This window comes from Giraffa tippelskirchi, chromosome 6 (assembly GCF_054371585.1).
Source record: "Giraffa tippelskirchi isolate mGirTip1 chromosome 6, T2T-mGirTip1v1.2.pri, whole genome shotgun sequence".
NCBI classification, from domain to species: Eukaryota; Metazoa; Chordata; class Mammalia; order Artiodactyla; family Giraffidae; genus Giraffa; species Giraffa tippelskirchi.
Window position 1 is genome coordinate 127908760 of NC_137280.1, and position 22640 is coordinate 127931399.

The following is a 22640-nucleotide window of genomic DNA, read 5'->3' on the forward strand; positions in this document are numbered from 1 at the left end:
CACAGGATTTCCCAGGCAAGAACACTGGAGTGGGTTGCCATTCCCTTCTCCAGGGGATCTTCCTGACCCAGGGATTGAAACCTGGTCTCCCACATTGCAGGCAGATTCTTTCACCATCTGAGCCATGAGGAAATTTGAATGTATATATATATATGTGTATGTGTGTGTGTGTGTGTGTGTGTACATATATATGTATATATGTGTGTGTGTGTGTATATATACATATACATACATATATATATATACACACACATAACTTTTAAGCTTTTATTTCAGACTTCTGTTCCACAAGCAATAGAAATAAGATGACCAACCATAATACTGAAGAATAAGCAATAGATTCCACTCATTTTAGAGGCAAATATCATATGACACATGATACTGACGCATTTTTACATGTTACTATGAGTAACGTTATTGAAAATTCACTTTATTTATGATTTGGCTTTTGTAGCTCCTGTTTTATTGTTAATTGAAACTTCATAGCATCATTCTCATTGACATATACTGAAGACAAAAATATACTATATGTTCTTCATCTATCCTTTCTTTATTTTTTTACTAAAAATATAGACATGGGCCAAAAAGGAAATGGCAGGAAGCATATTGAAATCACAACTTAGACACATGACAATAATCTATAATCACTATACTTGTCAATGAATGCTCCATGGTGGGAGCTCACCATGATGTACACAGCAGAGAGAGGACAGGCTGAGAGCTGAGTCTACCTCATTACCCTGCTCAAGATATTGGAATACAAATATTCAAGAATGATCTCCTTATAGGGCCAACTTTTAACCTTTCCTAATTACACTTAAAAACACTTAAAATATTAACAAATGTTAGTGTACTTAACTAGTATAACCCAATTCATTTGGTCTCACCAACATGAGGCTACATATGGGATCATATATATAAAACTTACAATGTCTTTCAGACTCTGACTTGCTCAAAATAGGATTTGTCCTCACTAAAAGACATCCGGGAGGAATATCAATAACCTCAGATATGCAGATGACACCACCCTTATGGCAGAAAGTGAAGAGGAACTAAAGAGCCTCCTGACGAAAGTGAAAGAGGAGAGTGAAAAAGTTGGCCTGAAACTCAACATTCAGAAACTAAGATCATGGCATCTGGTCCCATCACTTCATGGCAAATAGATGGGCAAACAGTGGAAACAGTGAGAGACTTTAATTTTTTGGGCTCTGAAATCACTGCAGATGGTGATTGCAGCCATGAAATTAAAAGATGCTTACTCCTTGGAAGGAAAGTTATGACCAACCTAGACAGCATATTAAAAAGCAGAGATATTACTTTGCCGACAAAGGTCCATCTAGTCAAGGCTGTGGTTTTTCCAGTAGTCATGTATGGATGTAAGAGTTGGACTATAAAGCAAGCTGAGCGCTGAAGAATTGATACTTTTGAACTGTGGTGTTGGAGAAGACTCTTGAGAGTCCCTTGGACTGCAATGAGATCCAACCAGTCCATCCTAAAGGAGATCAGCCCTGGGTATTCATTGGAAGGTCTGATGTTGAAGCTGAAACTTCAATACTTTGGCCACCTGATGCGAAGAGCTGACTCATTTGAAAAGACCCGGATGCTGGGTAAGATTGAGGGTAGGAGGAGAAGAGGATGACAGAGGATAAGATGGTTGGATGGCATCACCGTCTCAATGGACATGGGTTTGGGTGGGCTCCGGGAGCTGGTGTTGGACAGGGAGGCCTGGCATGCTGCAGTTCATGGAGTTGCAAAGAGTCGGACACAACTGGTGACTGAATTGAACCAAACTAAAAAGACATCCTCTCAAGTGGTGCTTCCTCTATTCCTACAAATCCCTCTGGCTAGCCATTACCACATGGCATCCACCAAGTATTCTCTTTATCTAGCACCCATTTTGTCGATGCTTATGACCTGCTTTTAAACTTTTCTGAAGATTCCTAAGTTTTGCAACATAGATGGTGGCAAAAATATGAATGTTGTAACTGTCTGCTCCTGATTCCAAAGCTGGCTATTTGCAGGATACCAGCATGGGGCAGGTTCCATGAACAGAGGGTGACTTGGAACAATACTGTATTAGTTGTCCATGGCTAACAGAACAAATTATCACAAACTTAATGATTTAAGCCAACGTGATTTATCATCTTACAGTTCTGGAGGTTAGAAGTTCAACAGGAGCCTTACTGGGCTAAAACCAAAGTGTTGGCAGGATTACATTTTTTTTTCCCTAGAAGGTCTACAGAATACTCCATTTTCTTGCCTTTTTCTGCTTCTAGATGCTTCGTGCATTTCTTGGTTCATAGCCGCATCCTCCACCTTCAAAGCCAACAACATTTCATCTCGCTAATCTTTCTTCTGTACTTACATTTCCTTCTAACTCTCTTCATTCACTTTTAACAACTCTTGATTATATTAGGTCCACCAAAGAGTCCAAAATAATCCCTCTCTCAAAATCACTGGATTTACAACCTTAATCACATCTACAACCTCAATTCTCCTTGGAGACATAACCTAACATAGTTACATAGGCTCTAAGGATTATGATATGGATATCTTTGAGGGAGGAGGCATTATTTTGCCTACCAAGTATACTTTGTCAATTTGACTCCAAAGTGAGATTTTTTTTCATATCCAAATTTTCTTGTGTCATTAATTAACAAAATTCTACTATAATAAGGTCAAATAAAAAAAATTTAATACATAAAAGTTAATCATATCTCTATATATCAGTGACACACAATTGGAGAATATGAACTTAGCATAATATTATTTGCAATAGCCTTTAGGAACATAAAATACTCAGGCCTTGGAGTACAGAATGAAGCCAGGCAAAGGATAACAGAGAGAAAAAAAAAGGATAACAGAGTTTTTCCAAGAGAACTGGTCATAGCAAACACCCTTTGCCAACAACACAGGAGACAACTCTACACATGGACACTACCAGATGATCAATACCAAAATCAGGATGATTATATTTTGCAGCTGAAGATGGAGAAGCTCTATGCAGTCAGCAAAAATAAGACCTGGATCTGACTGTGGCTTAGATCATGAACTCCTTACTGCCAAATTTAGACTTAAATTGAAGAAAGTAGGGAAAACCACTAGACCATTCAGGTATCACCTAAATCAAGTCCCTTACGATTATACAGTGGAAGTGACAAATAGATTCAAGGGATTAGATGTGACAGAGTGCCTATCAGAGGTTCATGACATCGTACAGGAGACAGGGATCAAGACCATCCCCAAGAGAAAGAAATGCAAAAAGGCCAAATGGTTGTCTGAGGAGGCCTTACAAATAGCTGAGAAAAGAAGAGAAGCTAGAGGCAAAGGAGAAAAGGAAAGACATACCCATTTGAATGCAGAGTTCCAAAGACTAGCAAGGAGAGATAAGAAAGCCATCCTCAGTGAGCAATGCAAAGAAATAGAGGAAAACAATAGAATGGGAAAGACTAGAGATCTCTTCAAGAAAATTAGAGATACCAAGGGAACATTTCATGCAAAGATGGGCACAATAAAGAACAGAAATAGTGTGGACCTAACAGAAGCAGAAGATATTAAGAAGAGGTGGCAAGAATACACAGAAGAACTATACAAAACAGATCTTCATGACCCAGATAACCACAATGGTGTGATCACTCACGTAGAGCCAGACATGCTGGAATGGGAAGTCAAGTGGGCCTTAGGAAGCATCACTACGGACAAAGCTAGTGGAGGTGATGGAATTCCAGCTGAGCTATTTCAAATCCTAAAAGACGATGCTGTGAAAGTGCTACACTCAATATGCCAGCAAATTTGGAAAACTCAGCAGTAGCCACAGGACTGGATAAAGTCACTTTTCATTCCAACCCCAAAGAAAGGCAATGCCAAAGAATGTTCAAACTACAGCACCATTGCACTCATCTCACACGCTAGCAAAGTAATGCTCAAATTCTCCAAGCCAGGCTTCAACAGTATGTGAACCGAGAGCTTCCAGATATACAAGCTGGATTTAGAAAAGGCAGAGGATATTCATGGGAAGGACCGAGGCTGAAACTCCAATACTTTGGCCACCTGATGCGAAGAGCCGACTCATTAGAAAAGACCCTGATGCCGGGAAAGATTGAAAGCAGGAGGAGAAGGGGACGACACAAGATGAGATATTTGGATGGCATCACCAACTCGATGGACATGAGTTTGAGCAAGCTCTGGGAACTGACAATGGACAGGGAAGCCTGCTGTGCTACAGTCCATGGGGTTGCAAAGAGTCAGACACGACTGAGTGACTGAAGTGAAATTAATAAATGACATGCAAAAATTTTACACTGAAAACTAAAAAACAGTGCTAAGAGAAATTCAAGAAGATTTTTGAAAAAATTGAGAAGTACACTATGTTTATAGATTAGAAGACTGAATATTATTAAGATAGCAATACCCTTATACTGATCTATAGATTCAGTACAATTCCAATGAAAATACCAGAGAGACTTTTCATAGGAATGGGCAAACTAATTCTAAAATGTGCAAAGCACTCAAAATAGGACACATTAGTCATTTATGGTCAAAATTAATGCAACTCAGTTGAAAAAAATGAGCTTCTTCTACATTTCAATAAGTATAGTAAAGAGAGGGCAGTGGTATGATGAAATGATAAGATATCTCTGAGTTCAAATCCCAGCTCTGTTACTTACAACTATCTCACCCTCAGCATAGCTTCTGGGGAGGGAAAGGAGATGATGGATGCATACAATTTAAGAAGACACCCAAGGAGGCTTGGATATAACTCACCCCTGCCTTCTCCCCACTCCCCCCAACCCCCAGCTAAGCACCATGATATTGAGAAGCACTGTTCTAAATAAGTCAATCAAATGACACTGTGCTATTAGACTTGGAAGGGAACTTAGGTAATATTATATTTACCCAAGCTGCTCATGTTCAGAAAGGAAAAGAAAGGCTCACATAGGGTAAAGAGGCTTGCTCAAGATTGACAAATATCAAGGTAACTGTTATTTATCAAAGTTAGGTCAAAATCCAACCCAAGCTACCAAAACCTGAGTACAGATCCCCAGATCTGCCACCAGCTAGCCATGTGACTCAAGAATGCACGTCTGAAATTCAGATATCTTACCTGAAAATATGAGGGAAAATAACATCCATTTTTTAGAGATATTTTGAAGGGTAATAATAATTTTTAAAGTGTTTAGCAAATTGTTTGACACAAAGAGTTCTCAGTGATTTTTTCTTTCCCCTTCCCCCCCTCTCCTCTATACCTACTTGTGTGTTGTGTTGTACTTAGTCACTCAGTCATGTCTGACTCTTCGCGACCCCACGGATTGTAGTCCATGAGCTCCTTTGTCCATGAGGATTCTCCAGGCAAGAATACTGGAGTGGGTTGCCATACCTTCCTCCAGGGGATCTTCCCAACCCAGGGATTGAATCGTGTCTCCCACATTGCAGGCTTCTTTACCTACAATGGTAAAGAATTCCTTACCATCTGAGTCACCAGGAAATTCCATGAATACTAGAGTGGGTATGGGTAGCCAATCTCTTCTCCAGGGAAACTTTCTGACCCAGGAATTGAACTGGGGTCTCTTGCAAAGCAGGCACATTCTTTACCAGCTGAGCTACCGGGGAAGCCCGAAGCTGACCTCTCCTTAAATGTATACTCTTAACATGGACATTTGTTAGAACTTTTGTTTCAAGTAACAGAATTCTATTCAGATTAAGGTAAATAAAAATGGGGTATCTGCTATAAGGATAGAGAGGATTATCACAAAGACCCCAAAGTCAAGAACTCAGCCAGGCTTCAGGAAATCACCAGAACCTCAAACCATAAAGAGCCCTCTTTCATCTCCCTTCTCTGCTTATCTCTCTGCACTAGCTTTTCTGTCAGGCTCTTTCCTCTTCTTGATACACATGATAATAGAAGATGGGAATTCTAGAATTAATGACAGATTTCTTCCATTTACTGGCCCAGACTCAACCATATTTTTTAGTCTAAATCCTAAACTTCTGGGAAAGAGAATCTGGCTGGCTAGTGGCAGAAAGGGCTAGGAGAATCATAAAGTATAAATTGCCTGCCAGGGACCCACCATTCAAGCTTAAATGAACAGTTTTATAGGGGATCCTTGCAAACTAGGTAGAGACAACTTAAAAATCTACTACAATATGCTGTCAACTTGCTAGTGGATAATCTGAGATGAGTTCCCATCATGTTTGAAAGTTTCCAGCTTAACATATAGCTTAGAGAGACCTTGTCTATCAGGGTGGGTATGTTGACAGTTTAGGTTTTTACTATTTTCAAAGCTCCCTATTGATTTTTTTAAATACCCAGACTCATGGTCACAGAACAAATTTTCTCAAATCTCTTTCCTTAACTCAGTCATGAGGAGGGTAAGATTGGATATTCTTACTCTTTAAACCTGGGCTTATGGAGAAACTGTTCTTAAAAGAATCATCTTGTTTTAGATAGGCTTGGCTCTAAAATAAAAGGCCCCTTTCATGGAGTTGCTTTGGAAAGCTGCCAAGAAATATACTGTATCAGGAAAAATATTGGCTTAATGTTTTTCAACATTATTCATCAGTTATTCCCAGAGTCTAGTTATTAAAACTCTCCAGCTCAGCAGTCTGGTTTTCTGCTTGTATACATAACTGCCTTTCTAATGAATGAATTACAGGTGAGCTAACTATAGAAAAAAAATTTTTTTGGTAGGACCTGGCGTGGTCTGTTATTGGGAGACCAATTGCCTCTTCAAGTTTTAGATTTCATAATTTTCTTATTAAAACCATTTATTTTAGTGGAAAATTAAATGAAAAACATGCTTTTCTAATGGATGTAAGCTTATCCTATGCAAATATCAAGAGTCATGCATTGCTCCAAGCATGGCCCCAGTTTATCACCAGTAAAAAACAAACAAACCAAAAATCCTTAACACAAGTCTCCTTTACCCTAGATAACGTCAGCTCTGATTTGAAGTTTTGCTAATAATAAACAGAAAATCCGGAGAAGGCAATGGCAACCCACTCCGGTCCTCTTGCCTGGAAAATCCCATGGATGGAGGGGCCTGGTAGGCTGCAGTCCATGGGGTCGCTAAGAGTCGGACATGACAGAGCGACTTCACTTTCACTTCTCACTTTCATGCATTGGAGAAGGAAATGATAACCCACTCCAGTGTTCTTGTCTGGAGAATCCCAGGGATGGGGGAGCCTGGTAGGCTGCCGTCTATGGGGTCGCACATAGTCGGACGCGACTGAAGCGACTTAGCAGCAGCAGCAGAAGCAGAAAATACTGCTCAGAAGTTTCATGCTCAATTCTGAAGCAGCCCATTCTTTCCATAGTCTCTGCATGTTTAGCTCTAAACTGATTAAATTGAAAATTATGAGGGTTTCCCAGGTGGCACTAGTGGTAAAGAATGTGCCTGCTAATGCAGGAGACATAAGAGATGTGGGTTCAATCCCTGGGTTGGGAAGATCCCCTGGAGCAGGGCATGGCAACCCACTCCAGTACTCTTGCCTAGAGAATCCCATGGACAGAGGAGCCTGGCGGGCTGTGATCCATAGTTTCGCAGAGTCAGACGCGACTTAGAATGCATGCATGGCACAGGTATTCCCCTACTTATGAATGTTGACATTAGTGCAGTCTAGCTGGAAGCCCAGAATTTTCATGTGGATGATGAGCTGATTGTGAAGTGGAGTAATTCAAGGAAACAGGAAACATGCCCTTGCCTTTTCTCTGTAGAGTGGAGTGAAAAGTCCATGTATGAGCTTGTGTATCTCTTTTTTTCCAAATAGGATCAACCCACCATACTCTACAGTCCTTTTGTTAACTCCTTGTTCTGAGAAGATCTAGAGTCCTATCGAAGAGGGCAGTGACTTCAAGCAAAACCACACTAAGCTGGAGTTATAATACTAATAGCAGGTAAGCACAGAGCCCTCTTCCTAACTAACTAATGGGAAAAGAGCAGTTAAAATGTTTGTGTAGAATAATATGACAGTCAGTATATAACATCTTTTTCTCTCTACTGTGTCAGCCTTTATTTTTAGGAATTAAACCTTTAGAAATGTGTCCTAAGAAATGTTTGCTTATCAGAATTTTTATTGTGACACTGTTTTTAATTAGCAATAATCACGCCTCAGATAAACCTCATTGGCTACGATACTGCCACTGTGCAAAGCTATGCGACACTGTTTTTAAAAGGAAGAAAACTTAAGAACAAAGTGAAGTGTCCGTAACTGGGGCAACAATTAAATAAATTATGGTACATCCATAGGATGGAATACTAAGTGGCCAGCAAAAGGAATATAGTACAGACATACACAAGGACGTGGGAAAATGTCCATAATATTTCAGTTCTGTTCAGTCGCTCAGTCGTGTCTGACTCTTTGCAACCCCACGAATGCAGCACACCAGGCCTCCCTGTCCATCGCCAACTCCCGGAGCCCACCCAAACCCATATCTATCGAGTCAGTGATGCCATCCAACCATCTCATCCTCTGTCATCCCCTTCTCCTGCCCCCAATCTTTCCCAGCATCAGGGTCTTTTCAAATGAGTCAGCTCTTCGCATGAGGTGGCCAAAGTATTGGAGTTTCAGCTTCAACATCAGTCCTTCCAATGAACATCCGGGACTGATCTCCTTTAGGATGGATGATGGACTGGTTGGATCTCCTTGCAGTCCAAGGGACTCTCAAGAGTCTTCTCCAAAACCACAGTTCAAAAGCATCAATTTTTCAGCGCTCAGCTTTCTTTATAGTCCAGCTCTCACATCCATACATAACCACTGGAAAAACCACAGCCTTGACTAGATGGACCTTTGTTGGCAAAGTAATGTCTGCTTTTTTTGGCTAAATGAAAAAATGAAAACAGCACATATATTTATGATTAAATTTTTATAAAACAATACATTACCATGGACTCGTGTATGTAATTTTTACATAGCAAAAGAGCCAAAGAATACACAACAAATTGCTAACAGCAAAAACTTGGTCTATAATGAATGGAAAAAGAACTTACACTTTTTACTCTGTACACTTTGATATTATTGAATTTCCTACCATTAGAAGACATTATTTTATAACTAGAAAACAAATATGATAGGGAACAGAATTTCAGTTTAGGATGATGAATGAGTTCTGGAGATAAAAGACACTGATGTTGTACAACAACAATGTGAATGTGGGAATGCCACTGAAATGGATACTTAAAAATAGTTGAAGTAGTAGATTTTATATTATGCATATTTTACCACAGGAAAAAGATGGTGTCCTTTATAAGGGCACCTCCATTATATAAGAAATGGGCAGTGGTGGCCTCAAAGATGAGTCACTTGTTCTCAGGTAAGTTCAGGTAAGTGAGCTTGGACCTACTTGTAAAGTGTGGTGATGTCAATGAATTAGATAGTGTTCCTGGAGTTACACACGATGTCCTTGAGCAATCAGGATAATATAAAAGTCACCTTCCACTGTCAGCATCACAGGAGGGTTCCCTTTGGTGAAGTAGATATTTAGGGGCAGGTTTTCATGATATTTCTTATGTATATCATCATAACCACAACCCCTACCCCCTCCCCCACTTTAGTAATGACTGTTTTTTCTCTTAAACATGAGCTTACCAATAATAATGTAATACGTTACACCTTTGTACACAGTTGCCTTACCTCACTTTATCTTATTAGATCTGTATTGGAATTCCTTAAGAATCCATATTAAATGTCCTGACCATTTAACTGTATGAAATTATACTTTTCAAGCTTACATAGTATCAATAAGATAGAAAGAAATGAGGATCCAAGGCCAATCTACACTTATAAGACAAAGAGTGTCTTTAAGTTAAGTGAACCAGTCAGTAAACATTTATTCATCACCTACTGTATGAGTTAGATAGGACATACCAAGGAGCATAACACAAATGTCTAAGCTTAAGAGGCTTACACTTTATAAAGGAAATATCAAGTATACAAGCATTGGATTGCACTGAACTGAGTCGAACTGAATCAATTGGATTGGGTGGAATTGGATTTTTTTAATTTGATACAACAAACATTTAACACCCATAAAGATGTTGCACTGAGCAAGGTAGCATAGGTTTGAAGAGGAGAGTGAGAACACTATAAAACATGCGTCCTCTCAGAATCACAACTGAGGGGAGAGCAGGAAATGAAATAAGTGAAATGCAAGACATAATGTACAAGTGGTACAACAGAGTTATAAACCCAAATTGTGAAGAGGATAATCATTCTCTATGCAGAGATCAGAGTAGATGGTGGGAACGGACTCAGGGTGGAGGGGTGGGTGGTATTCAGGCTGAGGGAACAGATTGAGCAAAGGCCTGGAGGGGAAAATGTGCCAGAGTGTTCAGGAAACAGAGTAGTTCAATTCATCTAGAGCATAGCGAGCAGGATGGGAGACAAGGCTCTCTGCATGAGATAAATTAGTGGAGGGAGATCAGGGCCAGAGCCTCAAGGCACTAGTGAGGAATCACACATTCCAGGGGCCGCAGAGGCTGACGGGAACTTAGTGTTCACCTAATAAAGCTTTTATCCACAGGAAGCCATCACCTCTCACCCAGGTTACTGTATTAGCTTTTAACTGTTCTTTCCATTCCCACTCTGGTACCCTCTAATCCATTCCCTACACAGCAATCAGTGTGGTCTTTTCGAGACTGCAAATCAAGTCATGTCACACTTCTGCCCCGTATTTCTGCCTTGTTTCTAAGTTCAAAATGTTAACATAACCTCGAGGTCCTGCAGGGTAGAAGTTCCAGCTCCCTGACCTCGGGTGTGCGTGCTCAGTTCCTGTTTGTCTCATAATGCTCCAATCCACCTGAGCTGCTCCTTCCTGATCCTTACTGCTCTGCAGTGTCTCTGTGCCAACTGGGATGATGGAAAAATACCAAGTGGCTAACACACAGCTATGGAATAAAGTAGGACACGCAGGCAGGTATGAATGCATGCATGAGTGAATGGATGAATGACGTCAACAAAATTCATCTCAAGTACCATTCTCTCTTACCACTTACATCTACTGGGCAAGAGACTCCCAATTCTGCCTAGAGAGCAACATAAGAATGGGCATAGGTGGAGAAAGATTCTGGGGAAGGTCAGAAGGGTTTTAGAGCAAGAACAAGGCCAATGCTAAATTGACCTTCCATGACTCCATTCTGGATAAGAGATGTCAGAAAGGTGGATACAGTCTGAGAGCATAGCCCAGGCTGACTAGGATCCAAGGGAGTGTGAGAGACATATGTTCACAAGACTGCAATCAGAGAAGGAAATGTCAAGATCACAGCAGAGAAGACCTGCTCCTGGTGGCTGCAGTAGAGAAGAAGGTTGTAAAGAATCAAGGTCAAGAAATTGTTGGACAGAGAGCTTTCACCAGGGCTAACAGCTCACCACTAGACCCTACTCATGGTACATATAACTGCAATCCCACACTTATTTGTTGACTTATTTGCTGTTGTCTGTTTCTTTTTTTACCACCCCAACTAGATTATAGTCCCCTCAAAGGCAAGGACCAGGCATATTTAAGTGTGATATCTAGTGTCTAGCATAATCAGAGACACTTACTGAATATCTGGAGGGTAAATGAATACTTGAAGGGTTAGGGTTGCTGACTGTACCTCACTCTCATTCATCCTTTTATATTTGAAATGTATAGAAGTTGTGTGGCATAAGTAGAAAATATTTGAGAATTGTATAGACATAATTTTACCATGTTATCAAACTCTGGATTATACACAATTGTTTGTATTATTATTTAGTTGTTTAAATTGTTCTTTCTACTCTGAAAGTGCACGGTCCTTGAGGGCAAGAGTCAAATTCTATATAGCACTTCATTTGTATCCTCAGAGCACCCAGAGAGTGATAGGAAAATCGTATGCAGATGTATAGCAGCCTTGAGGGGAGGTTTTACAGTTAAACAGACTTCTGTATTTAAACAAAACTGCTTCTACCAGTGGTCTTTATGTCTTCATCTCTGTTTCTGTGTCAACAAAACAGGGATAAAACCCAGGCTATGGCTCCCAGAGTTGATGTAAAGCTTAAATGAGATAACTATATAATCATTTACTGGTGCCAGGTATATAGCATTCCATGCATGGTAGCTAAAGATAAAATTAATTTTTACCTGTTGTTTAGACTGTGGGAGCTGTGGATGCATTTAGGGTTTGTCATTGTTTGCGTCAATGATACACTCATGCTCCTCTTGGTACCTTGGTTGAAAGGAACATTTCCTTTCCTGCTTTGCCTTAGCAGCAGTGATTCCAGCCCAGCACCGCTCTTCCCCAGGACCAGTTTGGTCTGCCTGCTCTGGCAGAGGCTGGGGGTGGTGCCCATGACCTCAAGGGCTGATCTGAGTGTGCACAGCTCCATGCTGCCCTCTGGTGGTGGTATTTTGGGCTGCCCCCCCCCACCCCCGCCGTCTGCATCAGACTTTCTCAGTGCTGTGCTGACAGAAAGGTACCAAGATAAACTACAGAAAGAGCACCAATAAGGAGACTCCCTGAAGACTACAGGGTGGTAACAGTGGGGGAATGGTGGGGGAGGGGGGGCTGTGCACTGCACCGACTGTTCTATTTGCCTCAGTTCCTCTTAACACCAACACTACTCAGGTTACTAACAGGATGTGTAGTCTACACCAATGAAAAACTCAGTATCTTCAAGAGTTATAAGATCTTGGAGCTCATGGAAGTGGTTCAGAGGCTCTGAGCGGGGCAGTGTCTAGCCTTAGATCACACAACTAAACGATGACATTTGGCTTCTTCAGTCCTATATAATAGCCACCTGACAGACCATTTTCTTTTTGTAAGGAAAAGTCAAGGTGCCCAGCATAAAATAAAGTTTCCTACAGGGAGGCTTCAGCATTGTCTCAGCTGAAATTTATCTAAATGGTCGTTGTACACCCAGGAGCCATCTTCATTTCTTCCCTTTCCCTCAAGCTTCACATCCAATAAATAGGCAGACCCTTTGCTTCCCATATCATATATCTGCTCACTATTCTCCACCTCATCTGCTCCAAGTAGCACCACGCACTATTTCTTTTGCTTGGATGACTACAGTGTTCTCCTCATGACTCCCTCCACTTTCCTCTTCTCCTATCTCTTTCATAACTCTCTGTCCTCTCAGGAACTGGAATGAGCTGCTGTCACATCACAGATCAGTCCTATTAAAACCTTTCTCATTGCATTTGAAAAAATCAACTGTATACCATGCTTTACACATCCCTATGTGACTTCAATCTCATAACACACCTGTTCCTTCTCAGTTGTCCACATTCCAACCAATCTGATCCCTCTTCCTTGCCTCCAGAAAGGCTAGTCTTTGCCTTTGTATTTACTGTTCTCTCTTCTTGGAATATTCTTTCTCCTCTATGGCTAATTCTACCTCTTCCTTCATCTCTTAGAGAACCCTGCAATAACCACTCTATTGGAACTAGCCTCTCTCCCCTCTACACTCTCATTATTCTTGATCATGTTTCTCAGTTAATTTCCTTCATGGCACTAATCACCATTTGTAATTATCTTCTTTCTTTGCTTAGTGAATATCCTCCATTAGAAATAACTTCCAGAAGAGTAGAGCTCTTGCTTTCATACTGCTGTATTCTCAATGTCTGGTACATAATAGATGCTCAAAAGCTGCTTCTTGTGAGGAGAAACAGCACTTCAGATCTTGTGAAACTGGCTAACTTTCCACCACTTGCAGCTGCTCCTCTGTCATGTCCAACCACTTGGAGCCATCTTAGTCAGACTGTGCTCTGATGTTGGCTGGCTAAGTGAATGAGCACATGTAAGGGATCTCATTTCCCCACAGCATGCCTTGTGTGCGTGTTTATACATGAACAGACTAAATTTTACATATTTACACAAATCACATTTCTGCTTCCATGTAATTTACAATAGTTAGTGAATTTGTATTCCTTGTTCTTTGTATTTCTTGTTCTTCACTGCAAGTCACAGTAACAAGATTTTGCAGCACTAAATGCCATCCCAATATATTAATACAAACTTGATATTATGTTTGTTTGGTGATAGTTCTTTCTGAAACTAGGCATTCAGGTACTATAGCCAAGAAAATAAATTAACCGAATAGGGAAAGAGACTGTAGTTGCCTTTAAAAGTAAAACCAGAAATCAGTTTGTGTGTGCTATCCTTCTCTTGTTTCACCTACAGAAATGACTGGAAACAGGTCCTGAAGGGTGAGTAATATGAATTAAAGTCATAATAGTCAGAAATAATGAACCAGTATGAAAATAGGCTGGGTAGGAAAGTATGCCCATGTGAAAAAATAAACATTCCAGTAAAGAAATATGCAGAAGCATATTGATATGTACACACAGCATCATGTCTCATTTTGAGTCAGTAACAATAATCTGGTTACACGAGAGTGATATTTTAGTCAGATCTGGCCCCTGATGTAGAAGGTGTTGAATCACCTGCCCGGGGGAAGCTGCAGACATTTAGCACTTTCACAGACAGCAATGAGATAACAGAATTACAGTCTGGCTCACTAAGCACACATCACTTGGCTGTGCCAGCTCTCTTTAGAGTGAGGATGCTTTCTCAAATGCCGACCACAATTTACTCTCCCTGCACCATTTCCCTGGTATCTGTACATCCTTCTCTATGGTGTATGCAACATGAAAAGAGGGTAACTTGAGAGGGTGAAAAAATGGAACTGATGACTGTCTTCTAGATTTGTTTAATGCACCTTATTAACTTACCAATAACACTACAGTTTTACTTCCTGGGTCTTATCTTCTATTTAGAGTAAAAAGTATTTATCTTGGCTTAGGTGATGGTAAAACCACATTTCTGCCTCCATCTAATTTACAAAGGTTAATCTTCAAATAATTTTCTTGCCTTAAAATAATTTTTACCTTTTCATTTAAACATCTATTCAATATGTAAGAAATTTATGCTTTCCTTTAAATTTTGTTTTTAAATTGAAGTATAATTGATTTACAATATCATGTTAGTTTCAGGTGTACAGCACAGAGATTTGGTTATATCAATACATATATACATGTATGTTTTTTCAGGTTCTTTTCCCTTATAGGTTATTACAAAATATTGAGTATAGGTCCCTGTGTTTCTTGTGCTATAGGTCCTTGTTGGTTATCTATTTTATAAATATTAATGTATATGTAATTACATATGTATGCATATGCTAAATCCAAACTCCTAAGGAGAAATAAATGCTTTCTAATTCAAGATTTGAGTGCTTTAGGAAAACCTGTTTCAAAGATACCTTTAGGAAGGGGACTAAAGACAATGAAAAGTCAAGGTTAATAACCCTATGACCTAACATAGTAAGTCTAATTAAGAATGTGAAAGAAGGTTTTTACCAAAAGATACATCAAGTAGGCCATAGATGTTTATCTAGATGACCCAGCTTTCCTTCTCAAGCATGACTGGTCACAGAAAGTTTATTTGCTGTGCTCTATGTTTGCTGAAGGGAAGAATCTAAGATCTAAGGGGAGATTCAGTTTCAGATGACAAAATTCTAGAATGTCTTCAGTTGATGGGTAAAGCTCGTGAACTCTGGCCTCAGCAGATCTCAGAAAATAGGCAGATGGGTTTATAGACTCAAAAAACACCCATGTGTCAACTTGGTTTCATTCTAAGCTACAAATCACACAATATCTTTGTGAATGTCTTAAGCTCACAGTTCAAGATTCTGATCCAGAAGAAGGTTCAGCAAAGGTCAAGAATTGATCTATATAAAAGGCTAAGTAGTAGAAAAGCAGCATGTGCTGGGAGTCAGATTTCTTAAGAGTCTAAACACTCAGCCATCTCATATTACCTTCTAACTTACGAAATTGAGTCTGGCTAAGCCTCTGGTTGTTTTTTTTTATTGTAAGTTATGGATAAATACTTTTCTTTCATGACCTAGTTCTCTACTTGGTAATTGTGAAGTTCAAGTAAAAAAGAAAGCCGTTTGAAACTATAAAGAACTGAAAATTGTAGGCTCTGATGAGTACAGTGATGATGCTGCTGATTACGGCCTGGCAGCTGGTTGGCTATCTAGAGGTCAGGATACTTAGGTCTCTGCCCAAACCACACAAAGGAATGTATTCAAGGAGCCATATATCCCAAAGCAGTGGAGACAGGCAAGGGATTCTGTCCCCAGGTTTAATGCTTGGTAGGTACTCAAGCCCAAGGGAACAGCATCATCCAAGTTTCAACATAGTCACAATAAAATGTTCAGAATGTGATACCAAGCAAGTGACTTAACCCTTCTGGGTGCCCTGGGTTAAAAGTCTACTTCTGGCTAGTTGTGTGGCCTTGGACAGGTAGCTCCACTTTTAACTTTTGATTAAAACTTAAAAAAATACAGTGTAATGGACATTTCAGGGGGTACAGTTCTACAAATTTTGACACATGCATAGATTTATGATGCCTCTACTACAATTAAGATGTAGAACAATCCTACCACTCCATAAAATTTCCACATGTTTTTCCTTTATAATCATACCCTTCTATCATCCATTATGCATGGTGAACACAGAGCTGCTCTCCATTACTAGAAATTTTGTCTTTTCATAAATGTTATATAAGTGAATCAGACAGTAAGTAGCCTTCTGAAACTAATTAATTTCACTTGGCATAATGCTTTTGAGAGTCTCTAAGTCATTGCTGATGTTAATAGCTTGTTTCTTTTAAATACTGTTCCTTCCAAATACTCCCATCATATGGCCATAACACAATTTGTTCAGCCATTTATCTGCTGAAGAGCAATTGAGCTGGTTCAAGTTTTTGGTGATTATAAATAGAGCTGCTAAAAAAACACTGTGTACACGTTTTGGGGTGGACATATATTTTCATTTCTCTAGAGCAGGGGATGTATACCTCTTTCTGTATAAAGTCAGATAGTAAATATTTTAGCTTTGTGGTCTCTGTTGAAATTAGTGTAAAGCAGCCATAGATAATATATAAAGGAATAAGGTTGGCTATGTTCCAGAAAAACTTTATTTACAGAAATAAGCAGTGTATTGGACTTCACCTGCTGGTCACAATTTGCCAATCCATGCTCTGTTATAAAGACCCAGGAGTGGGAATGCTAGGTCGTATTACAGGTGTATTTTTAACATCATGGTAAGATGCCATACTGTTTTTCTCAGAGCGGCCGTACTATTTCACATTACCATCAGTGTGTATAAGAGTTCCGGTTGTTCACATCCTTTTCAACACTTGGGATTGTCAGTGTTTTCAACTTTAGTCGTTCTGATGGGAACTCAGTGGCATTTAACAGTGGCAGTAATTTGAATTTCCCTAGTGGCTAATAATGCTCAATATCTTTTCTTGTGCTTATTGTCCATCCCAATATTCTCTTTGCTGAAGTGTCTGATCAAATCTTTTTGTTCAGTCTTTAATTGGGTAGGTTGTTTTCTTACTGTCAAATTTTGAAATTTCTTTATGTATTCTGGGATAAGTTCTTTCTTAATATACTATTTGCAAATATTTTGCCCAGTCTGTGTCTTATCTTTTCATTTTCTTGACAGTGTCTTTTGCAAATAAAAATTTCTAATTTTGATTAACTCTAAATATTTTCTTTTATGGATACTGGTTTTGGTGTTATTTCTAAAATCTCTCGGCCTAATCACAGATCATAAGGATTTTCTCAAATGTTTTCTTCTGAAAGTATTGTAGGTCTAAATTTTACATGTAAATCTATGCAAATGGAGCTATGATTCATTTTTAGATTTCATAAAGAGTGTAAGGTTTATTCTTTTATACACATACATGAAAATTGTTCCAGCACCATTTGTTGAAAAAACTATTCTCTTTCCATTTAACTGCTTTTGCACTTTTGGGCAAAAATAAACTGGCCAATTGCCACTTGTATCCTGGGTTAGATCCTGGGATAGCAAAAGGATCTTAATAGAAAAGAATTAGTAAAATCAAACTATAGTTTAGTGAATAGTATTGTACCAACATTAATTTCTTAGTCTTGTAAAATATACCATGGAAGGGTAAGATGTTAACATTAAGAGAAACTGGAAGAGGGGTATATGGGAGTTCTGTAGTATCTTCATAATTTTCTATAAATCTAAAATTATTCCAAATAAAAAACTTACTTAAAAAAATCATTTGGCTGCATTTTCTTTTCCACTGACCTATGTGCCTGTACCTTCACCTATACCACACTATCTTGACTACTGTGGTGGCGTCACTATTACTGAACAATTTACAAACATTATTTGGTTTGTGAATCTCCTCTACAGACTAGAACTCAACAAGGATAGGCATACATGCAGAAGCTGAGTCCTAGATTACTACGGAATCTCTATACCATATCTGGCATATGACAAGCAGTGAATAAATTATTTTGTCAAATGAATTAGAAAAAAAATGAACCTTAATGACTAAGATTTCCCTTGTCATCTTTTCTTTCTGTTCTATGGAGCTTATGATCTGACTACCAAGGAATTCCAAATTAAATAAGGCCAAGAACCTAACATGCTCACCAAGGAGATGACACAGGTAAAGCTCTTAGCACAGAATACAAAATATGGCCCATGTTCAGCAAATGGTAGCCTTAACTGCTATTTTTAACCATTAAAAAACAGATTTGAGTATTTTATTTGACCTCAAATTATTTTATTCATTCATTCATAAAATACTTATCCATCTGACAGAATGTATACCCTTTGTATTTTGCTAGGAGCTAAAGACACAGCAGAGAACAGGGCAGACATGAGCATGCCCACAAGAGTAAATTATATGAATAAACATTCAAAGCAATTTACTCCATGTGTCCAAACCTAATGCACTGTGAAGACCTTACTACACATGGGTTATGCATTTGCTTTAAAAGTAAAACTCATTTTCATCCATTTTTAAAAAGAAATCCTATCTGTATTCTGACAAGATTTTTGGCTGTTGTTTAGCAGATCTGTGCTAATTTTCATAGCTGTAATAATTAGCTTGTGATTTCCAAGTATGTGGGAAATACGAAAGCGCTAATTCTGGAAGACCTGTTAAGGGGACCAAGAAGAAACAATAACCTTCAGGGCTTTTTCAGCTCCAGTATGTGACTGCTATTTTTTCCCCAACGTCAGTATAATATGCAAAGTGACTCAGTAATTCTCTTTCTCTCTCTCACACACACATCCCTACCAATCATACTTCCTTAATGTAATTAATGATTTGGATTGTTATCATTGTCTTTTACTCTCAACCAAAAATGAGAAGAAAGAGAGAATATTCAGTGACTCTTATTATTAAGTCCAACTTTGGGTAACATAAGGAAGTCCCCTTATTTAAAAATCCTTTCTCATTCTGCATCAAACAAACTTTTCTCTACCTGCATCCTTACTTGCATGTATACATTCCTTAATTTTTGTAAATGTCATTTAATAACCCAAAAAGGCTTTTCAGTCCCCTCCTTCTGATTGAATTAGGCAACAAGTGAGCACATCTGATTTCTGCCTTCTGTTGTCCCCACTGGCTTGGAAGCAATGGAGTTATGTACTAGAGGAAGCTAATTAGACATCATGGCATCTGGTCCCATCACTTCATGGGCAATAGATGGGGAAACAGTGGAAACAGTGTCAGACTTTATTTTTGGGGGCTCCAAAATCACTGCAGATGGTGACTGCAGCCATGAAATTAAAAGATGCTTACTCCTTGGAAGGAAAGTTATGACCAACCTAGATAGCATATTAAAAAGCAGAGACATTACTTTGCCAACAAAGGTCCATCTAGTCAAGGCTATGGTTTTTCCAGTAGTCATGCATGGATGTGAGAGTTGGACTGTGAAGAAAGTTGAGTGCTGAAGAATTGATGCTTTTGAACTGTGGTGTTGGAGAAGACTCTTGAGAGTCCCTTGGACTGCAAGAAGATCCAACCAGTCAGTCCTAAAGGAAATCAGTCCTGAGTGTTCATTGGAAGGACTGATGTTGAAGCTGAAACTCCAAAACTTTGGCCACCTCATGAGAAGAGTTGACTCATTGGAAAAGACCCTGATGCTGGGAAGGATTGAGGGCAGGAGGAAAAGGGGGATGACAGAGGATGAGATGGTTGGATGGCATAACCGACTCGATGGACATGAGTCTGGGTAAACTCTGGGAGCTGGTGATGGACAGGGAGGCCTGGCGTGCTGCGATTCACGGGGTCGCAAAGAGGTGGACACGACTGAGCGACTGAACTGAACTGAATTAGACATTTTTCTCTTTTGAATACACCTTGCATCTTGAATACTTTGATCCCAGTTAAACTACATCCTTAGCTAATTAACTGCAAAACAATTAAGAAACTGTGTTGTCTGTTGAAAATAAACAGCTTCCCAGAAAAGCCAACTCATTACACATAGACAACTATGGTCTTTGAAAACAATTTCCTTCAAAGACTTAGATAAACTGTTTTTTTTTTTTTTTTTTATGAATATCCACTTCTGAGGTGTAATTCTTTTCACAGTGATAAAATCTTTCCAGTGGAATATCCCTCTGATCCTGTAACCTTACAGTAAACATAGCAAGCTGACTGATCTACATCCAACCAAATCAAAACATTTGGCCTGTCTCATTATCTTTAGGATCAGCATACCCAATAAAATTAGTCATTATCATGGATGTTACAATTTACATAATTTAGATATTCTGATAAGAAATTATATGTGTTTTGGGAAGTTTTTTGGGAGCACAGCAATCTTGGCAACACAGTGCTAATATTCAAGGAACATCTACAGAATAATACCAGCAGTTTTGTAGACATTTATCTCTTTTACATCACCACAGAGAAAAGCCTAACTTTAAATGCTAAATAGTACTTACACAGAAATTATGAATTGAACCTCCCTCATACTGAGCCATACTTCCGAATGGCTATTTTTTGGTATGTAAATTGCATTGGTCTTTTCGTTTGTAGCATAGCAGGTGAACTCTCCACTGGCCATAGATGATGGATAATATCTGCTTTGGTGTAAGGAAATTTACATTAGTCAGGGCATAGTCACAATGCTGAAAGATAAACTAACTAGCAGACCATGAAGAGCCATGTTTTACAGGATAAAGGCTACCTTAAGGAAGAGCAAAACTTATGAATACTATAATTGGTTGGTATGTAAGAAAACTAGCCAACTGGCTGGTTGGTTGGTTAATTTATTAAATGACTGATTTAACAATTACTTATTGAGTGCAATATGCAAGGCACTGAGTGATATGTCAGCAGGTGACGAGCAGTGAAAGGCTGACACAAAAACACCTGTGATAAAATCGCTCATTTACTTCTATGGTAACTCCATTATTTGGCAGAGAATTGACCACCTGCTGTGTGCCCAGCACTGTATTTCTGTATAAGTAAAGGAAAATAGTAGCTAACCCTCATTATGTGTATTTACTGTATCCCATTCTATAGGTTTCCCATGTATTTAATCCCCATGTAAAATACCCATCTATATCTATATATATCTATATATCTATAAAGATAGGTATGTTTTTCATACCTATTTTGCAGATGAGGAAATATAGCAAGTAAGTGGCTCAAGGTCACAATACTAGTGAGCAGTGGAGCTAGATTTGAATTTGGGCTGTATGACTTTATAGCCCACCACAAAAACTATATTCCAAAGATGGCAGAACACCAAGTTCCTGTTCTAGAAAACCTTAACATTGATCTGGGAAGCCAACATTTACTAGCACAAGACAAATAGAAAGTATTTTCAGAGTCATGTGTGTAGAACTGTGGTTTGCAGTTTAAAACTAGTTCTAAAGGGATGCAGTATATGGTGTGGTCGTGTGGGACAGGGCAGGTTCTGAAATGCTCCACAGCTTTACAATCAACAACAAGGGGCACGGGCTTAGGAATTATTTGGGTTCAAATACTGCCCTATCACTCACCTCTGTCACCTTCACCTCTTAGGTCACATGTCCCCATCAGCGATACAGATGCTAGTACATACCCACTGAGGGCTATTTGGAAGATCAAACAGAGTAAAATATGTAAAGCCTGGTACATAGGAAGCACTTAGTAGGTGTTAGATCTTAGTAGGTGAAAGGTTTTCAGATGGAGCTTAGCAACTTCAGTGTGTAAAGATTGGCAAAGAAAGGGCAAGACAGTGAAGACAGATAGGCAATACATAGAGAGGCACAGTATGGGAAATAAGCCAGATGTTCTCAAATTCAACCAACTGAGGTCCTTTCCCCTTTCTCATTCTTGGCTCCTCACAATCATTCTGGATGTCCTGACCTCAAATACCAAATTAGGGCCTTTGTGATGATGACACACACAGAGAGAGAAACAGGAATACACCCAAATCTGTACCGGAAGGACTTGAGACTTAGAATTTAATTCTGACTAAGGCAGATCGTGCTTTGCCTAAGCTCATCTCTATCAGGTAGGTGCACCTTCCTGGAAGCTTGTATAAGGTGAATTTCAGCATTAGTAATGTTTAGTAATTCATTGGTCCATTGTGCTAGCTGGTACTCTCATTTCCAGGAAGAATGGAAACAGGTTCCAGTCCAATTAAGCAACCAGATTGAGACAATTTGTGGAATGTTTACTCCATGCCTAGTACTATGCTTGGTTATTTCCTTCTTCCTGGAGAATAGGCAGACACGATAAGAATCTGGTTAATTGTCCATGAATGTGCGATAGCTTACAGCAAATTCTATCTGGGATCAGTGAAACTGAACACCTACCCTCTAGGAAGTTACTACAAAAATAGTATAA

General features: G+C 39.2%; 1 protein-coding gene and 1 non-coding gene across 5 annotated transcripts in view; both read right to left on the bottom strand.

The window, feature by feature from the left end:
• The window catches only part of LOC145511447 (uncharacterized), a 407802-nt gene that overhangs the window by 136382 nt on the left and 248780 nt on the right, over window positions 1-22640 (bottom strand). Inside the window, exons 3-4 of one of the 4 annotated variants that reach the window (XR_014057861.1) lie at window positions 20744-20881; window positions 8054-8818 (exon numbers count right to left, since the gene is read on the bottom strand). The exons of 1 other annotated variant lie outside the window; for it this stretch is intronic. The gene's annotated coding sequence lies outside the window, so the exon portion shown is untranslated. Of the gene's footprint in view, window positions 1-8053; window positions 8819-20332; window positions 20885-22640 lie in introns of those variants that run through there. 2 more of the 4 variants (XR_014057864.1, XR_014057862.1) reach the window with 2 other exon arrangements.
• Window positions 8009-8152, bottom strand: LOC145511875 (U4 spliceosomal RNA). The gene has a single exon (XR_014058235.1). It is a non-coding gene; the product is annotated as a U4 spliceosomal RNA (small nuclear RNA).